The 25,552-nt window shown below is 36.1% G+C and overlaps 1 long non-coding RNA gene and 1 pseudogene across 1 annotated transcript; both read right to left on the bottom strand.

Moving 5' to 3' along the window:
* Window positions 1-9,160: 9,160 nt before the first annotated feature.
* On the bottom strand, window positions 9,161-11,652 carry LOC130245031 (uncharacterized). The gene is made up of 3 exons (XR_008839280.1): window positions 11,575-11,652; window positions 11,436-11,493; window positions 9,161-9,316 (listed from the first exon to the last, which is right to left on the bottom strand). It is a non-coding gene; the product is annotated as an uncharacterized LOC130245031 (long non-coding RNA).
* A 1,420-nt stretch (window positions 11,653-13,072) lies between these two features.
* LOC130244127 (tyrosine-protein phosphatase non-receptor type 21-like) overlaps window positions 13,073-25,552 on the bottom strand; it is a 56,608-nt pseudogene continuing 44,128 nt past the window's right edge.

Below are 25,552 nucleotides of genomic sequence, written 5' to 3'. Positions count from 1 at the left end.
ACTTCAATATTACGCTGACTCGAAAATGTGCTTATATCTAATTACACAAATATACATTTACGATAAAAGAAATATCAAAACTGTAAAAAAAAATTGGGGTAAACGTTGGTTTTATATTCGCATTTTTGTTGAGTCGCAAACAACTTTGGTTATCAAGCTGATCGTTGCATTTAATAAACAATGCTCTCCAAGTTGAAGATAATCCATTTATTAAGCTGAATTTAGAAATGATTGATTCAGGTAAAGTTTATTACTTTCCACACATTTATTTAAGTGACAACTTGTGACATGCTCCCTATATTGTTTACCATGCTACTTTGAATATTGGGTATGAAATCGCATGCAAGAACGACTTCAAAACAACATTAGCACTATTTATTTGACTGTGAACAACGTTGAACTTTAATAGTCACTGACTGCTAATATGACTTCACTAATGAGAATTTGCAAATAATACTTTTCTAAAATTATATTAAGCAGAAAGTCTGAATGTGCAGATATAAAACCAATTTTACCTCAATTTAGAAATGTAACACACTCATGCACAAACTATCACAAAGATTTAACAAAATTGATATTGTTTTGATTGAGTAATAGAGCAGTATATTCAAATGAAACCAATACTTACATATTATACTAACAAAGGTGTTATGCTTATATCTATTTATGCAAATATACATTTATATAAAAAGAAATAACGAAACTGTTAAAAGAATTGAGATAAAGTTGGTTTTATATTCGCACATTTGTTCAGTGACAACTGGTGACATGCTCAGTGTATTGTTTACCACGCTACTTTTATATTCAGTCTGAAATCACATGCAAGTATGACTTCAAAACAACATTAGCACATTTCATGCTCAAATGACTGTGAACCATGTTATCCTTTGATAGCCATTGACTGCTAATATGATTTCACTAATTAGAATTTGGAAATAGCACTTTGTGAAATTATATTAGGGAGAAAGTCTTAATGTGAAATATATAACCAACTTTACCTCAATTCATACAGTTCAAAGCAAACAAATGTTACACTGACTCAAAAGGTTACGTTTATGTCTAAATATGCAAATATAGATTTAAAACAAAAACAGAAAATATCAAAATTGTCAAAAGATTTATCATAAACATGACAATTCTCCAATGTGACTACGTTAACGTTATAATGAAAATAATGAGAGTAAACAAAAACAATAACAGACAGAGCGTGATTTGGGCCTTTTAAATCCGCAAATCTCTAAAAACAAGCATATTATTAATTATAAGTACATTAAAGCTCCTAAATCTGCTCTCGTGTCAACATAAGATGCATTTAAAGAATATTAACGGGATATAAACAAACGCCAAAAATGTCTGACTAACTTTTTATGGAGCAACAAGTGACCACAAAACCGCAGGCGCACATACTGGACTCAAACCCTTCATAAATTAAGACGTCAAAGTCTCCAAACTCGCATTTTAACATCCAAACGCGTCAGATTTACTAAAAGTAAATGAGTTTGATGTTAAATTATAAATTTACGAGCGCGACTTAGCTAACGGTGCTAACACTTCAGAGTAAAACTATGGAAAAGAGTCGTTTAAACTGCTCTCCGCTGCTTACCTGTTGGATTATCTGATCGGATATGTCCTTAAATCACAACATTAATACTTTGTGGATGAGGAATTACGGTTTGTGGTGATAATCCGCCATTTGGTGGAGTTTGTTTTTTTCGGGATTGACGCATGTTTGAGGTTCCTCAGGTCACGCTCCTGCTGGCTGCGTCACTTCCTCCGGGATGCCAGAGAAAAGGTGACCGGGAATAAATCCATCCGCCGCTCTACTTTCTCTCACTTCCGCGCAGGACTCATCACATTTATTTCAATTTCTCCGTGTCTGTGCGATCTGCTTTTTGATTAGGATCGCGTATAACTAGTATTAGATATTTCTGGAAAAGGAAAGTACGCTAGGATTTTATTTAAATTAAAATAAGACGCTTAAATTGAAGAATCGCGCTACGTCTGGACGCATGACGTCAGCTGCGGGGAATGCGTGGAATGAGCGCAGCTGCTATAAAGCCGCCTGAATAATAATACTTGCAGTAAAACTCTCAGTGTTGCAGTGATAAGTGATCTCTTGGGGGTTTTCTAGGTCTGTCGTAAAGCTAAAGTGTTGTCATGTTATCTGTTAAACTTTAAATGAAGTTACAGGACACTTTATTGCTCGTTTAACTCACGATAATGCGATTTAAATCATTATGTTTTGATAAAATGTGCAAAAAACAAGACAGATGTGATTGCAACAGCATTCATTTAATATTTTAAATGAAATTTTATTAAAATACAGTAGTCAAATCATTCGAGAATATAAAAATAACACAGTAATGTTTTTCATTCAATGCTAAACACTCAATTAAATCAATCAAACATAACAGTGTTCACAATTGAGCTCTTTAATACTGGCTATATTATGAATAATATTATATTACATATAACATTAGCCATTATAATAAAGCCATAAAGCAAAAGTGTGATTGCAACAACATTTATTTATTATCTCAATATTACAATAATAAGACCCAGGGTTTCTGGATCTGTCATTAAACAAAAGGGTTGTCATGTTATCTGTTAACCTTTAAATATAGTAGAGTACACTTTATTGCTCATTTAACTTACAATAATGCGATTTAAATACTTATGTTTTCCTAAAATGTGCAATAAAATAAGCCAAATGTGATTGCGATAGCATTTATTTATTATTGATACATAATATTATTAACATAAGACCCGGTTTCTGGATCAGTCGTAAAACAAAAGTGCTGTCATGTTATCTTAAGCTTTAAATAAAGTTAGAGGACACTCTATTGCTCATTTAACATACAATAATGTGATTTAAATCCTTATGTTTTCCTAAATGTGCAATAAAATAAGCTAGATGTGATTGCGACAACATTTATTTATTATCTATATTCAATATTACAATAATGAGACCCAGGGTTTCTGGATCTGTCATTAAACAAAAGGGTTGTCATGCTATCTGTTAACCTTTTAAATAAAGTTAGAGTACACTTTATTGCTCATTTAACTTACAATAATGCGATTTAAATACTTATGTTTTCCTAAAATGTGCAATAAAATAAGCCAAATGTGATTGCGACAACATTTATTTATTATCTATATTCAATATTACAATCATAAGACCCAGGGTGTCTGGATCTGTCATTAAACAAAAGGGTTGTCATGTTACCTGTTAACCTTTAAATGAAGTTAAAGGACACTTTGTTGCTCATTTAACATACAATAATGTGATTTAAATCCTTATGTTTTCCTAAAATGTGCAATAAAACAAGACAGAAGTGATTGCAACAGCATTTATTTATTATTTATACTCAATATTATTAAAATACAGTAGTCAGATCATTTAAGAATATAAAAATGACACTTGCAGTAAATTGTTTTTAATTCAATGCCAAACACTCGATTAAATCAATCATACATAACAGTGTAAAATCATCAATCATATATACAGTGTTTACAATTGAGCTCTTTAAGACTGGCTATAATATAAATAATATTATGGTTACATATATCTATTATAACGAAGCCATAAAGCAAAAGTGTTGTCATGAGTGTGTCTTGTTATTTGGTAAACTATAAATGAAGTAACAGGACACTTTATTGCTCGTTTAACTTAAGATAATGCGATCTAAATCCTTAGGTTTTAATAAAACGCGCAATAAACAAGACTGATGTGACTGCAAAAGCATTTATTCATTATTTATATTCAATATTACTATAAAAAACCCAGGGTTTCTGGGTCTGTCGTAAAACAGAAGTGTTGTCAAATTCTCTTAAACTTTAATTAAGTTTCAGGACACTTATTGCTCGTTTAACTCACGATAATGTGATTTAAATCATTATGTTTTAATAAAAGTGCAAAAAAAACAAGACAGATGTGATTGCATCAGCATTTATTTATTAGTTATACTCAATATTATTAAAATAAGACCCAGGGCTTCTAGATCAATCGTAGATCATGTAATTAAACTTTAAATGAAGTTCCATGACTATACTTATTTAACTTAAGATAATGCGATTTAATTCATTATGTTTTAATAAAATGTGCAATAAAAAAAGCAAGCCGGATGTGATTGCAACAGCATTTATTTATTGTTTTTATATTCAATATTATTAAAATACAGTAGTCAAATCATTGAGAATATAAAAAAATCACAGTAAAAAGGTTTCTCATTCCTCAGTAGTTAAATAATGCAAAACACTCGATTAAACCAGTCATATCTAACAGTAAATTATAGTAATTATATTGTATCTTTCAGTGTAACAAGATTTGAAATGTTTAAACCATATTTAAAGACAGCTTTAATGTATTTACTAAATCGATCTATATCAATACTACACTTTTTAATCGCAAACTAAAAGAAAATAATTAAATTGGATTACTCTTAGGCTCGCTTCTCATTTAGTCTAATCCATTATCTGAATTATATATCATTTAATGGTTATATTTTCAAATGTCCAATAGGAAAGAGAAGATTTAACCCTTTGTTTTTAAATCGGAAATGTAGTTTTTCTTCAATACTGTCTTTATTATAAATAATATTATGGATCAATAAATATATCATGTGTAATGATAAAGCCTAAACATCTTCCAGTTTAATTAAAGTAAACTGTATCTACTAAAACACCAGATTTGAATACTGCAACTGTATGTTATCTCATTCACAAACTAAAACACTACAGTTACCAAAGTAAAACTAAGTCACAAACAAAAGTGTTGTATTTTCAGTAATATGGCTCTTGAGTCTTAAAGGGATAGTTCACCGCAAATTGAAAATTACTCTATTTACTCACCTTTCTCTGTTAAAAATTGAAAAAATATATATATTTTGAAAAAAGCTAGAAATATTGTAGGAAAAACAAATACTATAGAAGTCAATGGTTACAGCTTTCAGCATTTTTCAAAATATCTTCTTTTGTGTTCAACAGAGCACCCAAAAATTATTGATTATGATTATTTTAAAATTTAACGACACATTTCTTGAGATTTTTCGGGGGACAACCTAATTGTTTTATGTTAAATCCACTTAAATTTATAAAAACAATTAAGCTAATTAATAATTTGGTTGGGGAAAACATCATTTTTACAGTGTTTTTTGGGTGAGATTTTGGGTGAACTATCCCTAAAACTACCAACCCAGGCTCATTGCGAATACGTATGCCAGTCTACATTGCTCTTCTCGAGTAAATCCACCAGAGGGTGCAACAACACACACACACAACTCTTCAGCTGACCGGCTTGCTGTCCAGTGACTCTCTGACTGGCCGACCGACTGACCCAACCTACCCCCTTCCCTAAACCCAACCGATAGCATTTTCAACTCGATCAGCTCGATTTTACCATGTTTTTGGATGTTTTTATTTTTTTTACTACGTTTTTGCCCTTGTTTATTTATTTACTTTTGTTTTGCCTGCTTTCCGGAACGTTATTTGCCTAACTCGAACCCCTTGTCGTCACACACAGTCCGCTCCATGTCCAAAGTCCACCAGCGTCCGTGGCAAGCCACTGGGCAAACTGGTATCAGCGGAAAAGCCGTCCACACGGAGGAGAGCAGTCAGCCGGTAGGGCGAAAAGGAAAAGAAGCTATCTGCGCCGGTGTCATACAGCGCCGTAGCGTTCGTTTTACAGATGAAATGAAGGCAAACATACCTCAGAGTGCATAACTCACGTTCTCCAGAAATGTAGACTGGGGTACGTATTCACAATGAGCCAGTGTTGAACATTACATAATCAATAAATGCTCAAATGACAAGTAGAAACATCATGGAAAGTATTAAATACTGCACAAACCGGGTAAAAATATTAAACAACACAATTCAACTTAATTGTTTTATGTTCAATCCACTCAAATTTGTAAAAACAATTAAGCTAACTAAATCATTTTGTTGGGAAAACATCAGGCAAACAGCTTTTGCTACAGTGAAGAAACTAAATCAGGATTGTGACAACACTGTAAAAACATTCCTGCTGCATTAAATTTACTTTTTAACTGAATTAAATAAACTTTTCTGAACTTACATCAATCAAACTGACTAAAAATATTAAGTTAAACTTTGTGTATCTTAAAAAGTCTAGTTGAACCCTGATTACCTTGTTAAAATAAGTTAAAGCAACATAAAATATTAGTTCTCTTGTCTTTTCTCATTACATTATTACAGTGAAGTGTGAGAAATGACAAAATTTTCTATGTCATTGCGAATATGTACCCCTGTCTACATTTCTGGAGAGCACCAAAATGTACTCCAGGGTACGTTTCCTCGCAGTTTTTGTATTGGCACTTTTTGCCGATCTCAAATATCTACGCGTGCTCTTTTCACGTAAATTCACCAGAGGGCGCAACAATACACACACACGCTTTGTGTTCAGCCAACCGGCTTGCAGTCGACTGACTGACTGACTGACTGACTAACCCAACCTACCCCCTTTCCTAAACCCACCGATAGCATTTTTAAAAGTTGATCTAGAAAAATAGGAAACCTGCACAATTTTACCGGTTGTTTTATTTTTTTCTACCACATTCTCGCCCTGTTGTTTATTTATTTCATTTAGTTTTACCTGCTTCCCGGAATGTTATTCGCTGGACTCAAATAACCCTTGTCATCACACATGCTCTGTTCTGCACCCCGAGTCCGCCGCCGTACACAGCGAGCCACTAGGAAAACTAGTTTTAACGGTGGAAAAAAGCCATCCACACGGAGGTAAGCGGTCAGCCAGTAGCGTGAAAAGTAACAGAAGCTGTCAGTGCTGGTGTCATACAGCCCTGTAGTATTCGTTTTTTACAGACAAAATAAAGCCAAACATACCTGGACTGCATAATTCGCACTCTCCAGAAATGTAGACTGGAGTATGTATTCGCAATGAGCCTGGGTTGGTTATTTTAGGGATAGTTCACCCAAAATCTCACCCAAAAAACACTGTAAAAAACAAACAGGCTCATTGCGAATACGTACCCCAGTCTACATTTCTGGAGAGCACGAAAAATGTACTCAGAGGTACGTTTCCTCACAGTTTTTGTATTGGCGAATCCGCCAGAGGCCACTGTGTGCACTTTTTGCCGATCTCAAATGTCTCCCACAAGTGCTCTTCTCACGTAAATCCACCAGAGGGCGCAACAACACACACACATTCTCTTCAGCCACCGGCTTGCAGTCGACTGACTGACTAACTAACTAACCCAACCTACCCCCTTTCCTAAACCCACCGATAGCATTTTTAAAAGTTGATCTAGAAAATAGGAAACCTGCACAATTTTACCAGATGTTTTATTTTTTTCTACCACATTCTCGCCCTGTTTATTTATTTCATTTAGTTTTACTGCTTCCCGGAACGTCATTCGCTGGACTCGAATAACCCTTGTCATCACACATGCTCTGCTCTGCACCCCGAGTCCGCCGTCGTACACAGCAGGAAATAAAGTAATTTATTTCCGTAATAGGAAAAAAAGCCGTCCACACGGAGGTGAGCGGTCAGCCGGTAGCGTGAAAAGGAACAGAAGCCATCGGTGCTGGTGTCATACAGCCCTGTAGTATTCGTTTTATACAAACGAAACAAAGCCAAACAAACCTCGGACTGCATAATTCGCACTCTCCAGAAATGTAGACTGGGGTGCGTATTCACAATGAGCCCGTGTTGAAAATGACATAATCAATAAATGCTCAAACGACAAGTAGAAACACCATGGGAAGTATTAAATACTGCACACATCATGTTAAAAATATTTAACACAATTCTTGAGATTTTTGGGGGGGAAAACTAATTGTTTTATGTTCAATCCATTCAAATTTGTAAAAACAATTAAGCTAACTTAATCATTTGTGTTGGGAAAACATCAGGCAAACAGCTTTTGCTACAGTGAAGAAAGAAACTAAATCAGGATTGTGACAACACTAAAAACATTCTTGCTGCATTAAATTTACTTTTTAGCTGAATTAAAAAACTTTTCTGAACTTACATCAATCAAACTGACTAAAAATATTAAGTTAAACTTTGTGTATCTTAAAAAGTCTAGTTGAACCCTGATTACCTTGTTAAAATAAGTTAAAGCAACATAAAATATTAGTTCTCTTGTCTTTTTCTCATTACATATTTACAGTGAAGTTTCTATGTCATTGTGAATATGTACCCCAGTCTACATTTCTGGAGAGCACCAAAAATGTACTCCGAGGTACGTTTCCTCGCAGTTTTTTGTATTGGCGAATTCGCCAGAGGCCACTGTGTGCACTTTTTGCCGATCTCAAATGTCTCCCACGCGTGCTCTTCTCACGTTAATCCACCAGAGGGCGCAACAACACACACACACACATTCTCTTCAGCCAACCGGCTTGCAGTCGACTGACTGACTGACTGACTAACCCAACCTCCCCCCTTCCCTAAACCCACCGATAGCATTTTCAAAAGTTGATCTAGAAAAAAAGGAAACCTGCACAATTTTACCGGATGTTTTATTTTTTTTACCACATTCTCGCTTAGTTTTACCTGCTTTCTGGAATATTTTTCGCTGGACTCGAACCCTTGTCATCACACATGCTCTGCTCTGCACCGCGATTCCGCCGCCATACACAGCAAGCCACCGTGAAAACTAAAGTAAACTAAAATAAAGCCAAACAAACCTCGGACTGCATAATTCGCACTCTCCAGAAATGTAGACTGGGGTGCGTATTCACAATGAGCCCGTGTTGAAAATGACATAATCAATAAATGCTCAAACGACAAGTAGAAACACCATGGGAAGTATTAAATACTGCACACATCATGTTAAAAATACTGGCATAGAAAATGATTTTAAAAAAGTAAACAAAGAACATCTGAAAATCTGCTGCTAAAAAAAGTATAGCGCTGTTTGCCAACTGAATTAAAACTCCTCACCATCGCTGATGTCTCCTCTGGTTTGCTCCTTCAGAGTCTCAGACACTGATAAACACTCCTCCATGTTTTTTCTGAGCTCCTCCACCTGCTCCAGCGCTTCATTATCGTCTTCTGCGCTCCTGGGATTCTCCTCAGTGCAGGTGAGATGTGGATTATCATTCAGAGAGAACTCGCTGTCTTCATTATGGTGAGATGATACTGCAGGAGAAACAGCTTCAATCTGTGCTGCTCCTCATCAAACACTCTATGAAGAAGATCATCCACGTCATCTGATGCTTTGTTCCTCAGCTGTGAAGGTTTGTGAGATTTTTCTGCGCTCAGAGACGTGACGGGGACCGAAACGGGAGATTGCAGGTCATCCTGAAGATTGTCTAGAAGGTGCCGCATTTTGTTCTGTTGAGAATTGTGGAGAATTTAAAAGCATACAGACCATTTTGAGGGATGTAAACAATAACAGTGGTCTCAACATATTTCCTGCTTTACATTTTTAATTTTCATAGCTTCGAGGAGTTCAAAAAATTCCACATTTTGATAAATCATGCTATGACGGCTGTTTTTAATGTTAAGTTATGATTGAATTGCCTCTTGTACAGTTATGAAAATGGTTTGACAACAAACAGGAAATGTTCATACTGTAGGCCAATGACATGACCAAATCGAAATGGTTTCACCACTAGAGGGCGTGTATTCACAACAAACAAAGGCGTTAGTTTATGGCCCGTTTCCACTGAGTGGTTATGGTACGGTACGGTTCGGTTTGGTATGCTTTTATGGCTGTTTCCACTGTCAAAAAGCGTACCGAACCGAACCAAACAAACCTTGTCGTCGTCTGAATGCCAGTCTGAGGCGCGAGCGGTTTCGCTTTCTTGCTTGCATTCGTCGGCGGTCTAACGATATATCTGAAACAACAAACTTCTTGAGCTGATGAGAATAACCCTGCCGCTTGATTATTGACGTGCTTTTGAAACCCGATCCTGTCAGACACTGACCAACGCTGGAGAGTGAAGCGTTGAAGAAACAAAGGAGAAGCCGGAAAAAAAGGGCCACATTATTTTTCAGCAAACCTGAACAAAATGCCATGATTAACTAACTTATATCTTCACATTTTGGACTAATATGAACGGGAATGAGGGAATTACTGTCTAACAGAGGCTACATGTGCTGCTGAAGATTACAGACACAGATGAGAGGTTTTACAATGACTGTAGGCTATATTTTGTGTTGTTTTGACCTAAATACGGGCGAAATGTCTGCTTTATGTAGTTCTTCTGTAGTTGGCTAACATATTGGAGACTGTAAGGGGCTGTATGTGTTTATATATGTTCATTTATTTAGTTATTTAATATAATTACAGACGTTACAGTAGGCTGTTTCGCACTGTCATTGATCTGCAGTTTATAATCAACTCATGTTCATTGAAAGTTAGTAATAAACATTTCTACACAAGTATTTATGTGTGTAAAGCCTCTGTTTTGTGAGAAGAGCTTCTAATGATATTTGAGTGACCTGTACAGCTTTACTGTAGGACATTTCCTCGAGTGAGAATGACGTCCACTGAAACTTTCTGTCGTACACCACGCCCACCAAAAGGGTACCCTTGTTAGTGGAAACGCCAAGCCTGATAAAAGTGACCGTACCAAACCGAACCGTACCGTACCATACCAGTCAGTGGAAACGAGCCATAAATAATGACTGAGTGTGGAATCATAGGAGTTGTGGTCTTCATTAAATCCTATGGGACTCCAGCAGAAATCATGCAGATTTTCCATCACAGAACAAATATTATTCACACAAGCAGCCAGTTTTAGTTACTTATTTTTTTAAAGATTATGATGATTTTGTTGTCACTAAAAGCATTTAAGATAATCTGACAGAGTACAACTTCATAAAAAATGTATGATTTGGATTTTGATAGCAAAAAAATGATATAAAAATACTATAAAAGTATCAAAGATATTTTAAAACACTTAAATTAAGGTAAATAAAATACATTATATATATAATGTATTTTATTTAATTTTTAATATTATGAAATGACTTTGTATGAAAGCATTAAAGGGGGCCTATTATGCAAAAATCACATTTATAAGGGTTTTAAACACAGTTGTGTGTGAGCAGTGTGTGAATATCTCCAGCCTCTAATGGTAAGCATGAATAATTGTATTTGTTCTAATCAGACTTGATAAAAACAGTCTGCAGAAACACTTTGATTGACATTCTCCCTTTGTACGTGTCATCAGAGGGAGAAAGCCCCGCCCATTACTGACTATCTCAATGAGCCATAGCCATTAGTAGCTCCATTCTCTTTTAAAAAGAGCACAATCCTATTAGAATTTAAAGCGACAGTCACCAAAATGCCACATTTAGGATCAAAGGTCAGTGATCAGAGAGTTAGAAACAATTATCTGCAGGGTATTTTGAGCTGAAATTTCACCAGGGACCTCAGAGACTGTATGTAAAAAGGGATATAATAGGTCCTGTTTAAAGGTAATCTGATTATTAAAAAGCTCACCTCATCTAATCGATGCCTGTTCATATCAATGTGGCGTTCGAATACTCTCTTCAGCACCCTGTGAGGACAGATACTCCATAAACACCAAGTCACAGGGAGAAAAATTCATTGCAGATACTAAATCAAAGTTGTCTCACACCTGTCCGAGTAAAGGCCCTGAGTTAAGATCTCATTCGTCACGTCTGTAATAAACTCCAGGTACAATAATTCTTCCTCCCTGGTGGGGAAAAAATAACATAACTTATAAATAAGTTTAGAGTGAGGGTTTTAAGTACTTTCCAAGCCTTGAATCCATATGTCTGAAATTCACAGGACTTTTAAGTACATTCAAGGAGCATGGGAACCCTGAATAATCTAAGGTTTACTTTTGATAAACAGTTCACATTTAAAAATATTTCTTTAAAGTCTCTCCAGATAAAAATCATTGTGTGATACCATTAAAAATGGGGCATTACAATATATATATATATATATGTTTATTAGTTTGGTTTCTGGTGCAATATTAACATTTAACAAGTTCAGAAAGTCCACAGCATGACACAGCCACATTGATGAGTTTAAACACACATGATTGTTATGATTTAATGCATATTCATATCACATCAAATACGTAATCATTTGTAAAAGTCTCTGTTTTCTTTATGTTATAGGTGAGTAAGTAGTTTGAATGGCACATTTGATGTAATTCAGACACTCACTCTGCTGAAACTTTTCTCAATATAGAGATCTCATGCCTTCTGGTGAAATCCTGAAACAAAGGAATTAGTACATTGTATTCAATATAAATGTAAAAATGCATGCGTTTGATACACATATTGTTATATTTCTTGCATCTTTTCAATGATATACAGTTGAAGTGAAAATGTTAACCCTGCTGTTTTTTCAACACATTTTTCAAGAGTTCACACTTAGATATTGTTTGACAACTGTTAGCATGTTTGGCATGCTGTCCCAGGAGAGAACCCTGAGCTCGGAGATAGGTGAGCCCAGGGCTTCCGCCTGGTCCATAGAGCATATGAGGGGAGTACGAGATCAGGTGGTTCTCGAGAGCTCCCCGTGGTAAAGGAAGAAAGGGGAGAAGGGTGGATGGGGGGTTTCTTCGGAAAACGAAGATAAGAGAGTAGTTCTAGCTAGGCTACTTATAGTGAGTTGGGGTTAATCTGATTGGCTAACTAGTGAATGTAGATGAGTGGCCACTGCAGTCAATCATATCACGTGCTCCTCTCGAAATTAGTTTGTGAAACTTCACTTAAACATAATAGTTTACCAAAATAACTTCTAATAACTTTTTGTTTGTATTTGCTATGATAACAGTAAATAATTTTTATACTTAATATTCAAAATATTTAGTATCTAGTATAAAAATTGAAAAAAAAAAAAAATAAATAAATAAATAAATAAGACTTGTCAATTAAAAAACAAAACAAAAACAAAACCATATTTTAAGAAATAATGTGAAAATGTCCTTGGTCTGTTGAACATCATTGGAGAATTATTTGAGAAAAAGAATTTAAAAAAATCATAAGAGGGCTGAAAATTTTGACTTAAGTAATGCAAGTAATGCAAGTAATGCAAGTAATTTATATGCAAATGTATGATTCCTTTACCTGGAGGACGAGAGAAGAAAATCCCCATCCCTAAATCTGTTTGCCTTGCTGTGGAGTCTGAATGTCTGTTTCTACATCCGACCACTCATGATCGAGAACAAATGGCTGCAGAAACAAAAAGAAAAGATAAATATTTAACAAAATGTAGGTGCTTTTACATTGGTTGTCTTTTCTGACTATGTTCCAGTTTTGCACACTCTGGAGATTCACCAGCCAAATTCATCAAGTGCTGCTGTCCACTTCAACTCATGATTTAAAAAAATTAAATAAATAAGTACATATATGCATACATAATAATGCATGAATAAATAAATAATACATATACTTTACATGAGAAAAATAAACAAATAAGTTCTTAAATAATTGAAAAAAATACATATGCAATGCATACATTTATAAAGTAAACAAAAAGTTAGTGCTGTCAAAAGACTCAAAAAAGCTTGTATTTACATAATGTTTATTTAATTTCATACAAATTATACATATTAATATTTAGGTTTTGTATTTTATATACTTTATATTTACACAATATTTATACGCAGTGAGTGCACATGTGTAAATACAAACATTTTATCCAATTAATCATTTGACAGCACTAGATTAAACTCCTAAATGCATGCTCATATAGACACATAGTTGAAGTCAGAATTATTAGCCCCCATGAATTATTAGCCCCTGTTTATTTTTTTTCTTCAATTCCTGTTTAACGGAGAGATTTTTTTTGTTCAACACTTAAAGGGGCTAATAATTTAAAATGGCTTCAAAATGTTTTAAAAAAAATTTAACTGCTTTTATTCTAGCCGAAATAAAACAAAAAGACTTTCTCCAGAAGAAAAATATTATCAGACATACTGTGAAAATTTCCTTGCTCTGTTAAACATCATTTGGGAAATATTTGAAAAAGAAAAAAATTCAAAGGGGGGCTAATAACTCTGACTTTAATTGTTATCAATGCATTTATGAATGTATAAGCAGATGGATATACAAAAACAAAAAGCTTAAATGGATAGTGTAGAAAATGTAAATTTGTCAACAAAATGTATGAATAAATGCACAATGCATGCATAAATGCATAAATGCATAAACGCATGCCTATAGACACATAAATCAATGTATTTATGAATGTATACATGTGCATATACAAAGAAACAAAAGCATACATGGACAGTATGTAGAAATGTTCTAATGTCAACAAAACAGTTTCAACAATTCATCACTGAAACCTTCAGTTATAATTTGACCTTGATCTAATGTCAAATCACAAATACTTCACAGATACTTCAGACTTGCCTGTGGCGACTCGATCTGTGAAGAAGAGGCTTGTTTGGAGCGTGTGCTGCAGAAAACAGAAAAAACACCTCGTTATAGGATCAGATCCACAAATACCATCTTATATATCATACTGTAAAAAGCTATTACGTCCCCGCTGCTGGAATCAGCTTCCAGAAAATCAGATGTGCTCCAACACGAGGCACATTCAAATCAAGACTGAAAACACATCTGTTCAGCTGTGCCTTTACTGAATGAGCACTGTGCTACGACCCACAGATTGCACTATTGTGTCTTTCTATTCTTTTATAACCTGTTTAACACGTTTTTAATCATTTTTATTATTTGTTTTATTTTCTTACACGTGTCTTTTCTTCCTGTTTATGTAAAGCACTTTAAATGCCACTGTGTATGAAATGTGCTACATGAATAAACTTGCCTTGCCTTGCTGTTAGTTTAGTAATGCTGACTTGTAACTGTTAATGGCTGGATTGATTTGGCGAGCACACAGTGTGGAGCCTACACTTACAGTATGCTTTATTGAAGATATTGTATGTTGTGGTCGACATTCTGTGTATTGTGAAATGGGTTTCTGTTTAGTTAATGTTATTGTTTATGTTCCTATGCTAAAAGCAATAAAAATTATTTAAAAACAATTATCGACAAGCGACAAGTTGACTCTACTTACAAAACCAAGTTAACGTTGTAACTTCAGACTGTTAAGTTTACTTAATTTTTATAATTAATCACATAGTTCATGTACTTAATCATTTTAAGGAAACAAGTTTACTGACAGGTGGCACGGTGGCACAGTGGGTAGCGCTAGGGCTGGGCAATTTGGCCTAAAATCAAAATCTTGATTAATTGAACATTATATATATATATATACATACACACACAGTTGAAGTCAGAATTATTCGCCCCCCTTAGAAGTTTTTTTTTTTCAAACATTTCCCAAATGATGTTTAACAGAGTATGGAAATTTTCACAGTATGTCTAATAATATTTATTCTTCTGGAGAAAGTCTTATTTGTTTATTTCGGCTAGAATAAAAGCAGTTTTAAATTTTTTATGAACCATTTTAAGGTCATAATTTTTAGCCCCTTTAAAGCTATATTTTTATTCGATAGTCTGCAGAACAAACCATCATAATACAATAACTTGCCTAATTACCCTAACCTGCCTAGTTAACCTAATTAACCTAGTTAAGCCTTTAAATGTCACTTTAAGCTGTATAGAAGTGTCTTGAAGATTTACTGCTATAAAATATGTTCTTTAAATGTCTTGGTAAAAATCAACAACTTTTTCCTACTGAACACAATATATTATTTTATTTAAAATATTTGGGAACAGTAACAGGTAACACTTTAGAATAATGGTCCATGAAAAACATTAATGTATTTACTAACATTAACCAAGTATGAATAACCTTAACTAACCTTCAACATAACTAATGAATTATTAAAATCTAAAATTGTGCTTGTTAGCATGAGTTAATGCACCGCGAGTTAACATGAAGTAACAACTTGAATAACATTAACTAACATTAGCAAAGATACATAAATGCCATAATAAATGTATTACTAATTGTTTGTTCATGTTAGTCACTACATTAACATTAACTAATGCATAGGTCATCAGGGAATCTGTGCGCGCAGAATTCAGCAGATTTTTAGCCCATCATTAATTCTGTTTATTTACTTGTGTAAATGTGTGTAAATCTATATTTATTCAGTTTTTTAATTCATTACAGTAATATTATTGACTAATATGAAAATGTTCATCTGATTTATGTACAGTGCAGTTTGTACAGTAATATGTTCTGTCTTTAGTGGAGATATTATATGAGAGATTTGCTTTGTTTACCAAATAAAAGTTAATCTAATTAGATTTGCATTTGAAACATTAAAGTTAAAAAGATAATATTTTTTATTTCACATATTATGGTTTTAGTTATGATACTGCCAAAATAATTCGGCATAAATCCGCAGGTTTTTACCAAAATTCTCAGCAGAAATAGCAAAAAAAGTCTGCAGATTCCATCTGGCCCTACTGATGGACCATTATTTTAAAGTGTTACCCAGTAATAAATCATTGACTTCTGCTGTCTTCATTAGTTTAAAAACAAAGATTTCTTTACAGCTTGACAAGGCATCATTGGAGATCTTTCTGTTCTGTGGATATAAAGTAAAGCCACTGCACTGTTCAGCTCTACAGCATGCTGGGATGTTGGTTTATAAGTTATCTGTTTTTTTTTACTGTTTGCTGAATTGTGACCAGCAGCTTTTGATGTGGGGGTTTCTTTTCTGATGGAGATACTGTTGCCATAAAAAACTAAATACAATAACATGCAAAAAAAAGTGCATCTATCGTGGGAGCGATGAAACAGAATTTGTTTAGGTTTTTAAAACCTTGACTTTTCCATACCACAGTAAACTTTGAAATCGGTTTTTGTCCCATGCCTAGATGGTTGCTGAACAAAATCAGAATTACAGGATTAGCTATGAGTAGCTCCACACGGAATCTGCGCGCGTAGAAATCTGCAGATTTTCAACAGGGTATATGCAGGAATCCTTAATTTCAATACCTTTTCAAGTTCAAATCAGTATCAAACCTTTAACCTAATAAACAGTTGCTAATAAACAGCTGTAGTTTAATAAATGAATGGAGCACAGCCATGCAACAGAACTTAGGTAAGCTCGGAAGAAACAAAATGTGATAATAATTAATAAATTACGTGGTTGTTTTCAGCGACAGGCTTAGCCACTGTTTAAACTCATTTTTGTCCAACCAGGAGCACGCAAACTTACATTTTCCCATTTTACCATCTGTTTCGCTCTATGGTTTCGGTACATGTGGAGAGCATCACATCACCTTCTCGCGTTTGACGCAAATTACATGACATCACCCGGTCAGAGGAGCTTGACCGGACTCGCCCCGGCCCGAATCAATCACATGGATCGAGCACACCATTGTTAATATTAGGAGGAAAATAAATATATTTCTGCTTTTTTTTTTGGAGTCAAACACTTTGGACAACGCTTCAATAAAAATTGAGACATCGTAAAAATGTGATTAAGACTTTTTAAGGGCCTTAATTTTCTCATAACTGATTTATCAATTTTACTTTTAAAGACCCAGCGGACACCCTCTTCAAGGATTCAAGGAAATGTTTTGAACTTGTTTAGTTCTCATCTCTTAGGGAAAACCTTTCTATTGAATTAGAATTTATTCTTCCTCAACTGCACATATGGAGTGTGGTGTCCCCCAAGGATCAATTTTGGGCTCAGCTTTTTTCCATCTACATGGTTCCCTTAGCTGCTATCTGTAAGAAGCATAATGTAAGCCATCATCTTTATGCTGATGATACTCAGCTTAATATGTCCATGAAAATGGGTGAAAACGCTGTTTTACAGTCTTTTTTCCCCGTTTTTACGAGATTAAGGAATGGTTGGCTGGACATTTTTTTACATTTAAATGAATCAAAAACTGAGGTGATAGTGTTTAACCCTCCAAGTGTCTGTGAATCTACAATTAATCAATTAGGTTCGTTTAAGCCTAAGGTGCACAGTCATGCAAAAACAGGGTATATGCAGGAATCATGAAGAACATTTTAATACCTTTTTAAGACTTATTAAAGACCTTCTGAAAATATTTCTATTTCTGCCACTTAGTATCAAACATTTAACCTAATAAACAGTTTCTAATAAACAGTTGTAGTTAAATAAATGAATGGAGCACAGCCATGCAACAGAACTCAGGTAAGCTCGGAAGAAACAAAACGTGAAATAATAAATTACGTGGTTGTTTCAGCGACAGGCTTCAGCCACTGTTTAAAACTCGTCTTTTTCCAACCAGGTGTAGGCAAACTTGCATTATCCCATTTTGCCGTCTGTTTTGCCCTATGGCAAGGCCATTCAATTAGTTTGTCATGGGGACCAGTTCATGAAAAGCATCCCAAATGAAGAACCGGAGAGAGATGACTTGCAATATGAGTGATGACACAACAGCATATAAGAGCCTATATGTTGTATTTTTGCCCCTTAAGACATCCACGTTGTATTTTCCTACATTTTTGGAGTCAAACACGTTGGACAACGCTTGAACAAAATTTAAGACCTCGTAAAAACGTGATTAAGACTTTTTAATACCTTTTAAGGGCCTTAATTTTCTCATTATTATTGATTTATCAACTTTTAATACTTAAGACCGTGCGGACAAACTGATTATATGAGAGACTGGCTTTGTTTACCAGATTTTTAGCCCATCATTGAGTGCATTTGGTTACTTATGTAAACCTCGGTAAATATATATATTTTTTCAGATTATATATTAATTAACTAATTTTAATAACTAATATGCAAATGTTTATATCATTTATTCAGTCTTTCAGTAGATTATTATATAGAAAACTTGCTTTGTTTACCAAACAAGTGGATCCAATTTGATTTGCACTGTAAACCTAATTATTTTTCCATCTGCTGTTTAAACTAGCCTAGAGTACAAAGCGCCGTCTGCTGTTAAACACTAGCCTAGAGCGCCGTCTGCTGTTAAACACTAGCCTAGAGCACTGCGTGTAGTTAAAAAGTAGCCTAGAGCGCCGTCTGCTGTTAAAAAACTAGCCTAGATCGCAGTCTGCTAATTAAAACTAGCCTAGAACACCATCTGCTGTTAAAAGCTAAGCTAGAGCGCCATCTGCTGTTAAAATCTAACCTAGAGCATCATCTGCTGTTAAAAACTTGCCTAGAGCGTCACCTGCTGCTAAAAACTAGCCTAGAGCGTCATCTGCTGTTAAAAAACAGCCTAGAGCGCTGTCTGCTGTTAAAAACATGCCTACAGCACCATCTGCTGATAAAAACGAGTCTAGAGCCCCGTCTGCTGTTAAAAACTAACCTAGAGCGCCATCTGCTGTTAAAACCTAGCCTTGAGCACCATCTGCTGTTAAAAACTAAGCTAGAGCACAACCTGCTGTTAAAATTAGCCTAGAGTGCCATCTGCTGTTAAAAACTAGCCTAAAGCCCCTTCTGCTGTTAAAACTAGCCTAGAGCGCAGTCTGCCGTTAAATACTGACCTAGAGCGCCGTCTGCTGTTAAAAACTAGCCTAGAGCGCCGTCTGCTGTTAAAAACTAGCCTAGAGTGACATCTGCTGTTAAAAACTAGCCTAGAATGCCGTCTGCTGTTAAAAACTAGCCTAGAGCACCGTCTGCTGTTAAAAACTAGCCTAGAGCACCGTCTGCTTTTAAAAACTAGGCTAGAGCGCCAACTGCTGTTAAAATCTAGCCAAGAGCGCCATCTGCTGTTAAAATATAAGCTAAAGCGCCATCTGCTGTTTAAAAACTAGCCTAGAGCACCGTCTGCTGTTAAAAACTAGCTTAGAGCACCTTCTGCTGTTAAAAACTAGCCTAGAGCACCATCTGCTGTTAAAAACTAGCTTAGAGCACCTTCTGCTGTTAAAAACTAGCCTAGAGCACCATCTGCTGTTAAAAACTAAGATAGAGCGCCATCTGTTGTTAAAAACAAGCCTAGAGCACCATCTGCAGTTAAAAACTAGACTAGATCCCCACCTGCTGTTAAAAAATAGCCTAGAGCACCGTCCGCTGTGAAATACTAGCCTAGAGCATCATCTGCTGTTAAAAACTAAGCTAGAGCGCCATCTTCTGTTAAAAACTAAGCTAGAGCGCCATCTGCTGTTAAAAACTAAGCTAGAGCATCATCTGCTGTTCAAAACTAGCCTAGAGTGCCAACTGCTGTTAAAAACTAGCCTAGAGCGCCATCTGCTGATAAAATCTAGCCTAGAGCACTGTCTGCTGTTAAAAATCTAGCCTAGAGCCCCATCTGCTGTTAAAAACTAGCCTAGAGCACCATCTGCTGGTAAAAACTAGCCTACAACACCATCTGCTGTTAAGAACTAGCCTAGAGCGCCATCTGCTGTTAAAAACTACGCTAGAGCATCATCTGCTGTTAAAAACTAGACTACAACACCATCTGCTGTTAAAAACTAGCCTAGAGGATCATCTGCTGTTAAAAATCTAGCCTAGAGCACCGTCTGCTGTTAAAAACTAGCCTTTAGCAACATCTGCTGTTAAAAAAAAAAAAAATCGAGCCTAGAGCACCGTATGCTGTTAAAAACTAGCCTACAACACCATCTGCTGTTAAAAACTAGCCTAGAGCGCCATCTGCTGTTAAAAACTAGGCTAGAGCATCATCTGCTGTTAAAAACTAGCCTACAACACCATCTGCTGTTAAAAACTAGCCTAGAGCGCAATCTGCTGTTAAAAATCTAGCCTAGAGCATCATCTGCTGTTAAAAATCTAGCCTAGAGCACAATCTGCTGTTAAAAATCTAGCCTAGAGCACAATCTGCTGTTAAAAACTAGCCTACATTGCATCACCAACACAAAAACAACAAACAATCCTAGAGCACCATCTGCTGTTAGAAACTTGCGCCATCTTCTGTTTAAAACTAGCCTAGAGTGGCGTCCTAGAGCGCCGTCTGCTGTTAAAAACTTCCAGGTTAAATTTCATTCCAGAGAGAATCACAATGCATGCCAAAAATTTAAGAATTGATGCAGAATAACTCCTCGATTTAATGTACCGGCACAGCTTCAGTAAACAGATGAATCAATCACAATAAGAACATGCATGAAGTAAATAAATAGGCCAGTGACTCATTCATCTCTGCTCTGTAACTGAACTTACCGCGGGTGGCAGCCCATCGATTTCCTCTGCCTGGAGGCACGTCAGACACAGGTCTTTTCGAGATGTCTCTACTTTTCCTCAAGCGTCCGCTCAAATCTCCCTCTGACACTGAGGGCATCATGAGTCCGGGCTCCCTCAGAGGCGGCAGCTGCCCCACATCCTCTGCTTTCTGCACGATGGAATGCGCCTGGTAGGCCGGAGGACTCGTCAGCACCGTCTCCATACTGTGGCTGAAGGGATAAGCAGGAGGATCTCCGAGCGAGCGTCCCAGCGAAGTCATGGGGTGCTCTGGGCCACTCACTGCATCCTGAGACTGTGGTGTGTGTCTGCCGCTGTCGTCCTCAAACTCCTCTTCCTCTCCGCTGCTGTGCACCAGCATGGTGGCGTCCGACAAAGATTTCTTGTGGCCGTAGAAAACATCCTCTTTGATGCCTACGTCTTCTGGTTTTGACACTTCCAGGACCACATTGATGTCGGAGCCGGATGATGCATGGGGCACCGCCGCAGCAACAGGGGGCGGGGTATCGGCTGCTGATGCAGATACCTGGGTCAAAGTAAATGACAATAAATGAATGAAATATCGTGCATGCAAATATTGTTCGATATACAATTAGCATTGATAAATTAATATATTGCTATTGTAAACCTAGATTCTGAAAACAGACTCCTAAATTCTTAAAAATTCATTACGTTTATTCTAATAATAATAATAATTGTATATTTACTTTAAAACTTTTATATTTATATTATAATAAAACTGTATATTTTCATTTACTTCTATAATGCTTTAGATTATTATTCACATTATACAAATTTGCTAAAAGATTTATTATTTAGGAGTACACTACCTGAAAAGTCTTGTTGCTTATCCAAGTTTTAGGATCAACAAATAACTTGACTTCTAGTTGATCATTTGGTATCAGAAGGGGCTTATTTATAAGTCAAAGGCCTCTAGATGACGCTTATTTGACCACAATAAAATATGATCATGCCTTGGTTTTGAATGATTTCATTAGGACAGTAACGTCTGACTTTGCTTAGACTAAAGTCTTGTCACTGAACAGACATAATGTCCAGTATAGAATATGTGGTCATGCTGCAGTGGAAACAGAATGAATATTGTGTCTGACTCCATCATGAGCTTGGAGGACTGCATCCATACATCTCTGCAATGACTCAAATCACTGATTAATAAAGTCATCTGGAATGGTGAAGAAAGCCTTCTTGCAGGACTCCCAGAGTTCATCAAGAGTCTTTGTGTTCATCTTCAACACCTCCTCCTTCATCTTACCCGAGATATGCTCAATAATGTTCATATCTGGGGAATGGGCTGGCCAATCCTGGAGCACCTTGACCTTATCTCTTTCAGGAACTTTGATCTGGAGGCTGAAGTATGAGAAGGAGCGCTGTCCTGAAGAATTGCCCTCTCCTGTGGTTTGTAATGTAATGGGCAGCACAAATGTCTTGATACCTCAGGCTGTTGATGTTGATCATCCACTCTGCAGATTTCTCGCACGCCCCATACTGAATGTAACCCTAAACCATGATTTCTCCTTCACCAAACTTGACTGATTTCTGTGAGGATCATGGGTGCATGCTGGTTCCAGTAGGTCTTCTGCAGTATTGGTGATGATTGGGATGCAGTTCAACAGATGATTCAGCAGAGAAATCCACCTTCTGACACTTTTCCAAATGATCAACTAAAACTCGAGTTATTATTTGATGCTCTTACAACTGGGATCAACAACAAGACTTTTGTCAGGCAGTTAATAACATTATACTTCTCGCATTTTCTCTCAAATTCAACTCGCACTTGAAACTAAGATTAATATATAAAATAATATACATATTGGAAATGACTTACAAAATGCTTAGAATTGGTATAAGTTTCTTTAAAATTAATTCAAATGAAATCATTAAATCAATAGAGAAATGATTCTGCATCGATTCTAAGATCTTAGTTCTTAGTGTATTTGAGTCTTGCTCGAGTGTGCTGAGATGAGCTTCCTGTTGTGCGCGAGAGTTTAGACAGGAGGTCAGGTGATGCAATTTATTGAGAAGACAGCAAGGAGTGCATGCTTGCCAAAATGCTCCTTTTACCTGTGGCAATCAATATTAAAATTACAAACTGCATCACCTGACCTCCGTCTGCCCTTCAGAGCATTCGTCATCAAAGCAACAGGAAGTTTGGCTCAACACAATTGCACAAGACATGCATGTGCCGAGGACAGGCTGTGGACAAAAGCTAATAATATTAGATTAGACTAAGAATCTAGGAAGTTTGGCCAGAGGAGAAATGATCGTGCTCAACTGAGCCTGGTTTCTCTCAAGGTTTTTTTCCCTTCACTTTCATCAACCAGTGAAGTTTGCTCCTCCACGGTCACCACTGGCTTGCTTGCTTGGTTTGGGACTTGTGGAGCTGCGCATCAATGGATTTGCTGTTCAGTGTTTGGACTTTCAGCAGTGAAAATTAAACCACACTGAACTAAACTTTACCTCTGAGAACTGAAGACTGACACAGATTCAATTTACTAGAACTTCTGTGTAAAGCTGCTTTGACACAATCTACATTATAAAAGTGATATATGAATAACACACGAGTAGCAGTGCGATGTGGCTGTATTGGCACTGTGGATATATGTTTATCAAATTGCTTAGTGTCCCCGCAGTGATGATATACAGCCACATTGCACTGCTATGAGTGTGAGATTGCATTTATACAACAGTTTTACGGCACAATCATGTATATAAAAAAGAAAATTAAACACGGAGAGTCTAAAAAACCCTTTTGTAAGAGAAACTATTTTTTCCCACCATTCATTCACATCTGGAACTGACGTCAGAACAGCAGAAACCACTGCTCATTCACCAACGTCACTTTAGAGCTAGTGTTTGAATGATTCTCTAGCGTAATGTCTAAAACAGGTGATTTTGCTCACGTTTTAAGATTATAAGGCTGAACGGCATGAAATGCCATCAGTCTACAGAGATTTCCCAGTATTTCTCTGTTGCAATCAGGAGATCATAATATTACTATGGTATAAGTACAGCACTACAACATACAAAGAGAGAGAGATCGACTTAGAGTCCTTTACCTGTTTAATAATGATTTGATCAGACGTAGTTTGAAATTATGCTAGTTTTCTCTTAGGGTTTATTATGCGGTCTTTGTTACCATCTTGCAGATGAACAGTCAATGCTCTTTGCTCAAAGAGGCTAATGGTTGTCTGTCTCTCAGAAGTTATGCATGTATTTTAAAAAAGGCTCTATCCTTATAAATAAACTACATAGTTGCAATCTAAACAACTACATTCTTGCCTAAAAAGCCTCAAAATTACATTATGTTGTCCAATAGCTGCAATATTTGTCCAACTGTAGAGTGCTCCCTTGCTTGGTGCTGTATGTGAGCGGAGAACTACACAAGGGTAAGTGCTGTTACTTGCACGCCTATCGGCCAATTAGATTCAAGAACTAGACAGAACTGTTGTATAAAAATAAACATGTTGAAAATAATGTTCAATTTCTTTCCACACACTTGCATATGCAAATCCCCATCATTCATAATTTATGTTGCGTGGTTGTTTGAACAGAAGTCCTGATGTTTCAGTGATTAAACGTGCATCATGATTCGTTACACCAGGGGTTTTCAAACTGTGGGGCACGAGACATTGAGGCGCGCACTCAAGTAAATTATGATGACGATTTTTATGCGTTCACTAGAGGCAATATGATTAACGTTAGCTCCACAGCTAACTATCAGGCACCTGTAGAGTTAATGCATTCCAGTAAAATATTTACAAATAAAATGGAGCGGGTGCTTTTTAAAACTAATGACGGTGAATGAATGAAAGTCAAACCGGTGAGCCGTCTGACAAAAAATGCCCTTCTGAATCAAATCAGCAGGATGCCCTTCTGGATCTTTCTCTTACTTTGAAAACACTACTGACTATGTTTACATGGACATCAGTTATTTGCCTTAAGACAATAATATAATTAAGGTGTTACGTGAAGTGCTTTTTGAATGTTGCGTCACCAGGCTATTCACGTTTCCTGCAGAGGCTCATGTAATTTTGAGGGTTTCATCTTTAATTTAATTTCACTGTTTCATCTTTCACTCATTAACATTTCATTCCCCAGTTTGTCACGGGGACGTGAATTAGACACGAATATAAAGGACTGGTGGATATAATTAAAATTAAAATTATATTAAAATTATATAATTTTTATATTAAAATTGTATTAAAGTCTTGTTGCCCATGTAAACATACTCAATGTTCGACTCAACCACACCATCAGGGCTCTGCGAACTTGGATCAGTGGAAGATGAATTACGGTTAGTCGTGTCAGGAATCCAACCACAGACTAGCATGTTGTCCTCACAGGCTCAGCCATCACACTGAATCAGGTAAGCTGTATATTTATGTTTCAATGTAATTAATTCTACACACTTTAAACACAGCAAGTAATATGTGAATGATGTTTGCGCATGCATTATCATTTTGGCTCGAGGGAGGGGTGCCTGGAGGGGGCGCGAGTGCAATTG

Source organism: Danio aesculapii, chromosome 17 (genome assembly GCF_903798145.1).
Source record: "Danio aesculapii chromosome 17, fDanAes4.1, whole genome shotgun sequence".
Classification (NCBI taxonomy): Eukaryota; Metazoa; Chordata; class Actinopteri; order Cypriniformes; family Danionidae; genus Danio; species Danio aesculapii.
This window is presented reverse-complemented; position numbering and strand designations above follow the sequence as displayed.